Raw genomic sequence first — 9,679 nt, forward strand, 5'->3', positions numbered from 1 at the left:
CCCTACAACGTCTACTCCTGACTGCTGGAATAAAATACTGAATTTCTTAATCCCCTTCCTCTTACCCTCAGATTGCAAGAAATCAGCAAATACAGCAGTCAAAGGCAACTAACACATTCTTGATTCCAGCTGAGAGCCGAATCTGATGGAACACAGGCTGCTGAGTAGTTGCTGTGAGAGAGAGAGAGAGAGAGAGAGAGAGAGAGAGAGAGAGAGAGAGGGAGAGAGGTGGTGTCAAGGTAATGTAAACCATGGCCGGCAGCAGACCAAAGGGCAGTGGTGCGAGTCTCTTCCTTCACGGGAAGTGACATGAGGGAGCACGGCCGCCACTGAGGGTACCAGGTAACCTGCTACCCCCTGAATGGAAAGCTACATCCGGCCTCCTTGCATCTCCAGGATGACCGGCACTCACTGATCACCACCATAAAAGCTACAAATACATTCCCTGTAATCATCAATTCCCCGGAGCTGGCGCTCTGGTGGATGAGTTTGTGCAAACTGAGGGTGAGTATGGTGTCCAAGTCCCTCAGAACACCGATCATCACTGCTGTCGTCAAGCCCTGAGGCCCATGGGAGCCAGTTTCATCACCAGGCACGGGAAGCAATACTGGGGCCCCCAGCTGGGCTTCCTTCATGCCATGCTCTGGGTTGATGCAGCTGTATCACCCCCAAACATATTCTGGAAATCATTCCTGGGGCAACTGTGACAAACCCTGGAAGAAGCTTCGAGAAACCAGCTATAAGAGTGGAGCACTGGCTGCTAGGACCCTCTGCACGATGACTTGGTCAGCACCAGTATCACTGAGGCTGGGGTCTGCCCGAGAATGAATCCCAGCCATGGAACGTCTTCATCCGTTGGGTCCCACAACATTTTCAGGGCTTCTTTCTTAGAGTGGACAGTACAAGAATTTGTGTTGGAAAGGTTCTAGGGATGGAAGACAAGATGGAAGGGATGAATATGGAAGAGACATTGGGTGAGGCCAACATGTACCTTCTCTTAGCTTCCTCCAACCCGCCAGTCTCCATCATGCTAATAATCGTGTGAGTGCCACATAATCAGGGGCAGAGCCTGCAGTGTCTGTGTAGATCGCTACAACAAGGGCTCCAGTGACAGTCAACAAAGCAGGGTGAGCAGACACATAAAGGCTCCAACCCAGAGACTTCTGGATAAAGAGGGCACCCGAATACTGATCCACGGAGGGTTTGGTGCAGATGTGCAGAGTCAGAGACAAGGCTGCAAAATAGACCCGAATCCTGTGGCCACCAAATTGCTCAGACAAGAATTTGGGCATTGTGTACACCCCAATCGGATATAAATCGGGATGGAAATCTGTCCCAGAAGTTGTAAAAGCTGTAAGTCATTGAATTCCCCCGTGCCTCCTGCAAATCCACCTGCAGCCCCACTTCCTGCCAACCCAGTTAAGTGCCTGCTCCCAATATTGCTCACAAATGGAGAGGCACAATTGCTACCCAGGTCATAGAGCACCCCGCTGAGAAGTTTCCACCCGCCGTGCTGCTGAGATTTCCACATGGCAAAAGACCCAGTGCACACGACCTGGATAAGATACAGGGCCACTGTGGCAATGTCCGCTGTCTCCAGTCAGCCCTCATTCTGATAACTCGTGTATAAGTGTCCAAACAACAGTGTCCAGCATTTCTACTTATTAGTAACCTCAGTCAAGTTTGTAAGCCATCCTGGACTACACACAGGAGGTCAAAGCCTTTGTCCTCTGGTTTGCTGTCTCGATGGTGGCAGTCAGGATAGGCTTTGAAGGAGACAGTTTAAATTTTCCTCCACTTCTTAACAGGGATTGCCCAGTATCCTCAAAACTATCACAAAAGACAGAGTTTGCTGGTCATTTGATCACTTGGAACCTTCTGGCATTTTAGCTTCAAAACCCTTTTTCATCACTTTTTATCTCTTGAGTAAATAAATATCTGTATCAGCATGGGTTCTCTGTCAGGAGCATTACAATCAACTCTGGGAGGATTTCAGCCCCAAGAAAGTATTATCGGCTTATGAGACGGTTCGCTGAACTTGACTTTGCGATAAGATAGGGATTAGCGGAGTTTTGCAGTGGAAATAGCATAAACAAACAGATCCCCTTCAGGGCAGTGTTTCGGGTGAATCAACCCTAACTGCGTTGGTCCTTGTGCCAGGAAACAGAATCGGGAGAGCCGCTGTGGTCGACGTCCAGCTTCAATTCCAAGTTCTCAGTCACACCTTCACCACCTGGGATAATTCCGCACACACACCCGGTGCTCCATAAGTATTTGCTGAATGAATACACACAAACGAGTGAACTTTCTGGCTATCTGGTGAAGGGATGGTAACTTCCAAACCTCACTCCACCCTTCCTTCTGCTTCTCTGCTGAAGTAGGACCACAACCCCCCAGGCGCTGAATGAGCATCGTCTGTCCCACTGTCCAACGGTTGGAACCTCAGCGCTCCTATCACTCCATCGGGGAAGGTCATCGGAATGAACAGGTCTGAGCTCTGGAGACCTGAAGACAGAACTAAGTTGCTGGTTGCCATGATAGTGCCTCTGTGTCTCATTTCTTTTTCCTTTTTGTTTAGTTCATTTATTCACTTTAGGATTTTGACTGAAATCCAAGCTCCCTATGGCAGACATTGTTTGGGAGGATGAAGCTTCCATCAGAAAGAGGATCCAGCCCTGCTTGCTAGAGTCCTAAGGCCTAGTGCAGTGACATGGTCTCTACATAGCCGGGGACCATGTGCGGGGCCTCAACTCTGAGCAGGCCCCAAGATAAGTGAGATGCAAGTAATGCTCTTCCCGATCTACAGTTCCAGAGAGGCCAAGGTTTCAAGTTTTTTTAAGAAAAATGGGTGTGTGTTTGCATCTGCATTTTATATCCAGGATCCTAAGCAGCTTCCACTTCAGTGTCTGATTTTGTAAGAGAAAAAGGGTAAAAAAGATTTTTAACAAAAAGAGTAAAAAATTGATATACGGTGGAAAAGGTATGAATTTTTCATTTCCATTATTTTTCAGAAAATTGTATTTGTTGTAGAAATAGTCTAACCACTTCGAGGTTTTAAAAAGTCTTTTCTTCAAATCCCACCAGTCTAGCACAATTGTCTTTATTTCTGGGCTTCCCGCTAGTCTCTGTGCATAGGGTGCTTTCCACACCCTCGTAGCCATGGGGTACGTGGGGTTTCGTCTTCGCTGAACAGGGTGGAGAATTTGTTCTACACTTCAGAGTCAAACCCTTGCATGCTGCAGAAGGCGTCCCCGGGTGAGGTCCCCCTGGCTGCGCTTCTGGCAGAGAACATGTACAATGGTGAATTATGTTATTGGAATAACTTTCATTACCTCAATCCCCCAAAGCAAACAGTTCCTCTCCACCCAAAACAAAAGCTCTGGTTCCCAGACTTCATTGCACTCTGGGTTTCCCATGAGTTCTGTGACCCACCCTGGTATATTCCCTGTCATTTTTCTACCAGACATAACAGATACCAGCCCAACAGAGAGGGGAACAAAGAAGAGCCCTGGCCAGCAAGGAAGGATGTAACAACGCATCCATCACAAATTGGAAACACATTCCCTCCTAGCTCCATTCAGCTGGTGTTCGCCCTACACCAGTTCTGGGTTCTACACTATGCTAGACCCGGAAGAAGCCCCAGAAAGTGTCAGTACTATTTCCTGCCCCAAGGGGTCCCACCCTTCCTCAGGAGAAAGAAAATGAGGGCACATGAGCAAACTTCCAAGAGGTGACAGATAATAAGCATTTCAGACTTCATGAGCCAAGAGGCAAACTGAAGCATATTTTCTCAAGCATTTTATGAACAAAAATCAAACTTTACCTATGAGCACTGAAATTTTAATCTTATCTAATTTTCATATGTATTTCCGTCTAACAATTTGATCACACCCAACAATTCTAAAATGCGATTAACTATCCATAGCTTACAGGCCATGTGAAAATAGGCAGTGGAGTGTGATTTGTCCTGTAAGCAGAAGTTTGCCAACTCTATTCCTGGCCAAACTAGGTGTCACCAAGACAGAAGGCGTTCAGGGAGACAAGAGGTGGGGTGGGCAGGTCCAGTCAGGAAAACTGAATGGAAAAAATGGGACATGAGCAGAAACTTGGAAAGAGGGTTGGATTTGGCTGTGTAGAAGTCTCAGCAGAACATTCCAGAAGGAAGGGATGAGCAGGAGGTAAAACACAGAGGAGAGATCAGGACCCAGAGGAGGCAGTGAGGCATGTCACCACCCTTCCCTGTGACATAGTCTGGCTCTCCCAGGTTTCTGTGACACTCCCTGGGCGTGGAGAGGAGGGATGGTGCTTGGTTCTTCTGTACTAGGAGAGGGATAGTGCTTGGTTCTTCTCTCCCAGGAGACCCTCTGGGTTTCAGATAGGCACCTACATCAAGAAATTTGTAGGGAGAATGAACTTTTTCCTCAGGATCTTAATAATATTCAAATAACAGCAGGAAGGGCCCCGTTCTGAAGCCCACATGTCCATGGCCAGTCTGAAAGTCTGGTTCAGTTAGGAGTGATAAGTAGCCGTGGTTAGTGACATTTATCTTTCTCTACATCTGTTTTTGGTTTTAGTTTCAATTTGAATTTTCTCTTAAAAGTTAGTAATTAGTGGACACTGGTAATTAGTGGAGACCTCAAAAAATGTTTTTGCTGGCTGACTTTATCTATTCCCATGATTTCAGCCCCTGCTTATAACATACTATTAACTCTCCTAGCCACGTCTCCACCCCCAACATCTCCCCAGAGCTTTAGTACAGACAGCCATGCTCCTGCTGGACGCCTCCACCTACCCCACCCACAAACAAATGCTCAAACTCACTGTGGCGGCAGCCTAAGGTGGGCTGTGGTCCCTGCTGCCTAGGACTTACGCCCTGGATCATCCCCCGCCTGAGTGTGGACCGGAACGAGTGAGTCTCCAGCCGCATGTGGCAGAGGAGATGGGACGTCACCTCTGGTGGGAACACTGATGGGGATTTCCGTCTTGTCCTTGCTGTCTTTCTCTCCTGGTCTTGTCCACATTGATGCCTGGCTACGGTGACAACCTGGGGCAAGGGACTGAGGACCGAAGCCCCCGGTCCAGGAGCCCTTGATGAAGTAACAGTCACATGCATGAGCTTCGAGGTCTTTACCTGAAACCACGAGCCCAGCCGACACCGTGCAACACTCCCTTGGGCAGCTGTGAGAAGCCCAGGGCAACACGGAAACCAAGAAGGAAAGAGCAGCTGAAGGCACTGAATTGTGAGGGCATTCGTTACAGAGAAATAGATAATGAGTGCTTCCACCCACCATCTCTCTAAATCTGTTCCTCTTTCTCCACTGGCTGTTTTCATTGTGGGGACCTTGAACTCACTCACTTCTGTGGCCCGTGGATTTATGAGAGGCCCTTCTCTGGTGTTTCTTACGTCTCCAAAAGCTCAAGCACTTTTGCTTTTTTCAGTTTTAACCAGCATGATTTCACAGCCTTCATTTGTTTCCTGTGAGTTCCATCTGGACCCCAAGCCATTTGTGCCACAACTTGAACTTTCTTGATTTCTGCAGGATTCTGCTAGCAAGAATATTCATGACATCATACTGGGCATCATTCCACAGATAATAAACCCCTGGGAAGGTTCCAGAGTGATAAAATGGGAGGAGGGAGAGTCTGGGAATTGCTACAAATTGCTGCCATAGCTGGAAAATCAGCCACCTGAAAAGGAAATAATCGAAGATCTAAGACAGAAGACGGGACTGCAGGTGTGGGCTTGCAACCCATCACCAAGGCCTTACAAGCCGCTGGACTTGGAAAGGCCCTGCTTTCCTCTGCAAGGGGGGAGGAGAGGGGCTTAGATTTCAGTGGAGAGCAGGAGTGGCTCCTGGATGAGTTAGTTAAGCTGAACAGAGAGTTGTACCCACCATTTACCCAGTACTGACCCAGTAGGTCTCCCACCGGGTCTAGCAATCTGTATTTTTAAAGCATTCATTCCCCTGAAGTACTGGGTATGGAAATGTGAGATTTAGGCTCACTCAAAGGACACATACGACTCTAGCATTGTCATTGCTAAGCAGTGGTTATTACATGGCAATTCCACTTTACACATACATTGCAAAACATACCAACAAAGTAAAAGCTTAAAGGATGATTTTGTTTGTGTGTGCATATATTTGTTTTGTTTTCATTTTAGGTTCTTCCCAAATCTCAGCGGGTCTCCTTGACTCATCACTAGGATACATGTGCATATTGAAATCACCAGCGGAGATCAGGATGGAGTCATAGGAACTGGCTACATAGGGGTGAAACAATCTAGACACCCCTAAAACTAACAGCCAGCTTAGCAGACAGACGACTCCTTACAGTCCCAGGCCTGCCTGCCACGGCCTGGGTACTGAGAAGTGTAAGATTTTGTCGCTGAGAACTTACAGACATGTGTACAGTTAGTCCTTCTTGTCCTCACCTGAAGGCCTATCTTCCTCTGGACAGTGTCACATTGAAAAGCAACATATTCTTCAGCCAGCACTTGGTTAGTTGGAGTTATTTCCCCTCCTCTTAGCTTTCCCATTTGCTTCACAAAAGAAAGCCTCTTCCTGAGATCTGCTTCCAACAGAAGGGGACCTGTGTCACCCTTATGTCTCATACCACCCTGCTGCTCAAGAGAAGGGAACTAGCAAAATGAGGCAATCAGTGCTAAATACATAGGCAACTCAAGTTATAGAGGGTCAGAGAACCAGAGAGAAATCTGTGTCAGAGGGGCCAGGAAATTTCTCATGAAGAAGAGAGGAACTAAGCTGAGGGTTGAAAACGTGGGTGAACAGTAGTTTTTCTCTCGTTTGTGGGGAGGAACTCTTAGAGAGGAGAAGCCAAAGGACAACATGCTTAGAATGGGAGCAAAACTGGGTAGGTTGTATATAGGAAAAAAGAGCAAGAAGAAAGTTATTTGAGGCCAGAAGATTGATGATTATAAGGAAATACACATCATTAAAGAATTTAGAACATGGGAGTAGTGTGATTTAGAAAATTAATTTTTTGTCACCATGTAGGCGGGACTGGAGAAAAGAGATCTTATAAGAACAGAGGTCAGGAGGCTAACACAGCATCTGGGGCTGGAGAACAAGAATATCTTCCAAGAATGTGGCGGCACACACGAAAATGAATAGAAAATTTACCGTGTGATTTCATGGTAGAACCATCACGGCTGGGCGGAGGACTGAATATGAAAAGCAGTGCAGAGGAGAAAGCCAAAGGCGACACTGAGATGTGGAACTGGCTGGACGGGGATGAACGGAAATGAAGACCAAAGGAGAGAGATGAGGATGTGGACGGGAGAGGATGAGTCTGTGTGCTTACGTGGGGCAATTCTGAAGGCGCCGCTAAAGCGGAGCAGGGAACAGGCAGAGGTCTGGGGACAACTGGGCCAGTGGGCCAAGGACACGCAGCGGCTTTGGAGAACTCGATTTGTGGGCATCGCTGGGAAATCACATTTACCAGCTAATTAAGATCGCATCTTCCTCATCGTTTTGATTCTTCAGAAGGCTGCAAATTGACCTGGACAGCACAGCCCACAGGGCGGCCGGCAATTGTTCTCTGAGTTTCAGGCACATTCTTGGGAACAGATTCCGATGGCAAGAAGAATAGGAATTTTGAGTAATTAAAGAGGAAAGGCGGGACACCCTCTAAATATCAGAAACAGACTCTGTTCCTGGCAAAGACTAGGAGGAAAATAAAGGCTTTCACATCTCAGGGTGGAATGACGGAGCTGGGGGAGTGATAAATTATATTTGAGTGATATGTTTCACTTCTGGGTCCTTTGAATGAAAAAGACTATAATTACATGTGCATTCTCAGATGGCTATCAGAGAAATCATGCAAGATATACTTTTTCCTCTTCAAAGAGAATTCTTTGTTTAAAACCCATCTAAAATACACAATGACAAATTCATTTTTCCAGAGCTAAGTTTGCAGCTCTGGACTTTAGACTTGGGACCCTATTCACCTTGATCAGAAGGCTGACCATGAGGAATACACGTATTTATAAGTGAATATCTACATCCCTAGCCTAGTGCTCATCAGCATGTGATCATGAACCTCAGTGTGCAGAGCTGACACAGGTTCACAATTTCTTTTTCTTTTTCTTTTTTTGGTGCAGGGGATGGAACTCAGGACCTTGCCCTTGCGAAGCAGGTGGCAGAACCACTGAGCTAAATCCCCGGTTGCTTCACTGTTTCTACATGGACATTACTATTTTTCTCAGCCCCGAGGGCTCAGGGAATTCAGGTTTCCCAGCATCGATTTGGGCCCCTTCCACATTTATCTCTCTGCCCTTTGTCCCGCCCCAATCCAATTCCATGTGTTCTCTACAAATCTCTCTGTATTTAACACCCTGCTTTCACTCAAATTTTATCTTGCATCCAAAATGTGTTTTCTCTTCTGAAGGGGATTACACTGTTCTCTGCCAAGATCTCTTCGGCTGAACCCTTGTACCCACCCCCACTGGCTGGGAGCATTAACTACTAACAGCTCACAGCTGTGTCCCTAACAGAGCACATTCCCTCAGCCACAGGGAACTGGCTAGCCCAAGGTGCCACCCTTCCCAGGGTGTGACCCAGTGTTTTAACATCCCCAAGAGTCCGTTATGGAAACATTCAACATTCTTTAAGATAAAACGAGAGAAAACATAAGTTACCAATGTCGAGAGTATAACGGGGGAAATTGTTAAATATCCTACAGACAGGGAAAGGTTAGGGGAATAGTATGAGCAACTTTGTGCCAATGGATATGGCAATGTAAACGAAATGAAAAAATTTCTTGAAAATTACCAGAGGCCAAAATAATACAAAGGCTGAAGAGAACCTTAAAGAAATTAAATTCATAATTTAAAATATCTCAACAAGGAAAATGCCAGGTGCAAATAGCTTCGCCAGGAAATTTCATCCAGCACTTAGGAAGGAAACAATAATAACCCTACAAAAACACATTCAAAAATAGAAGTGGATCAAACAATTCCCCTCACTTTATTAGCTTATCGTTATCCTCCTAACAAAACCAAAGACAACAGAAAAACCAAAGGCAGATGTCTTCAGAAACATGGAGCCACCATGTGCAACACAATCTTAGCAAATTAAACCCAACAACACACAGAAGGGAAAACATATCATTTCTGCACACACCACAGCCATTCCCAGGTTCATACTGGGGATGGAAGGTGAGTTTAATGTTGAAGGATCAATATCATTCACCATATTAGCAGCTTGAAGGAGAAAACTCAAGTCCAAAAAGATTCAGGAAAAGGCAGTTGACAATATTAAATGCCAATGTATAATTTCAACAAAGTAAAAGTAAAAGAGAATGTCCTGAAAAAGGACATCTATGAAAACACTACATGTAAGGATGGAAAAGCACATCTTTTTACCCTAATTTAGAACAAGCCCAAGAAAAGGATATCTAGTCCTACCTGTATTCAATATGGTATTGGATTTGTAACTACTACTGTTAGGTGAGAAAAACAAGTGGAAGACATACAGATTGGAAAAGGAAATGTAAAATTGTCACAGATAAAATTGATATATACAATATATTAAAAATCTACAAGAAAGGTAGAACTGTAAAGTAAATTTAGAAAGGATACAAGACATAGGTCTTTATACAAAAATCCATTGTATTTCCATATACTAGCAAAAATGTAGAATTGAGTTTTTTTAGACAA

The 9,679-nt window shown here is 45.6% G+C and overlaps 1 pseudogene; it reads right to left on the reverse strand.

Moving 5' to 3' along the window:
* Positions 1-234: 234 nt before the first annotated feature.
* Positions 235-7,441, reverse strand: LOC104868058 (annotated as a pseudogene).
* Positions 7,442-9,679: the final 2,238 nt, after the last annotated feature.

Source organism: Fukomys damarensis, unplaced genomic scaffold, assembly GCF_012274545.1.
Source record: "Fukomys damarensis isolate Sample0158 unplaced genomic scaffold, DMR_v1.0_HiC HiC_scaffold_17, whole genome shotgun sequence".
Taxonomy (NCBI): domain Eukaryota; kingdom Metazoa; phylum Chordata; class Mammalia; order Rodentia; family Bathyergidae; genus Fukomys; species Fukomys damarensis.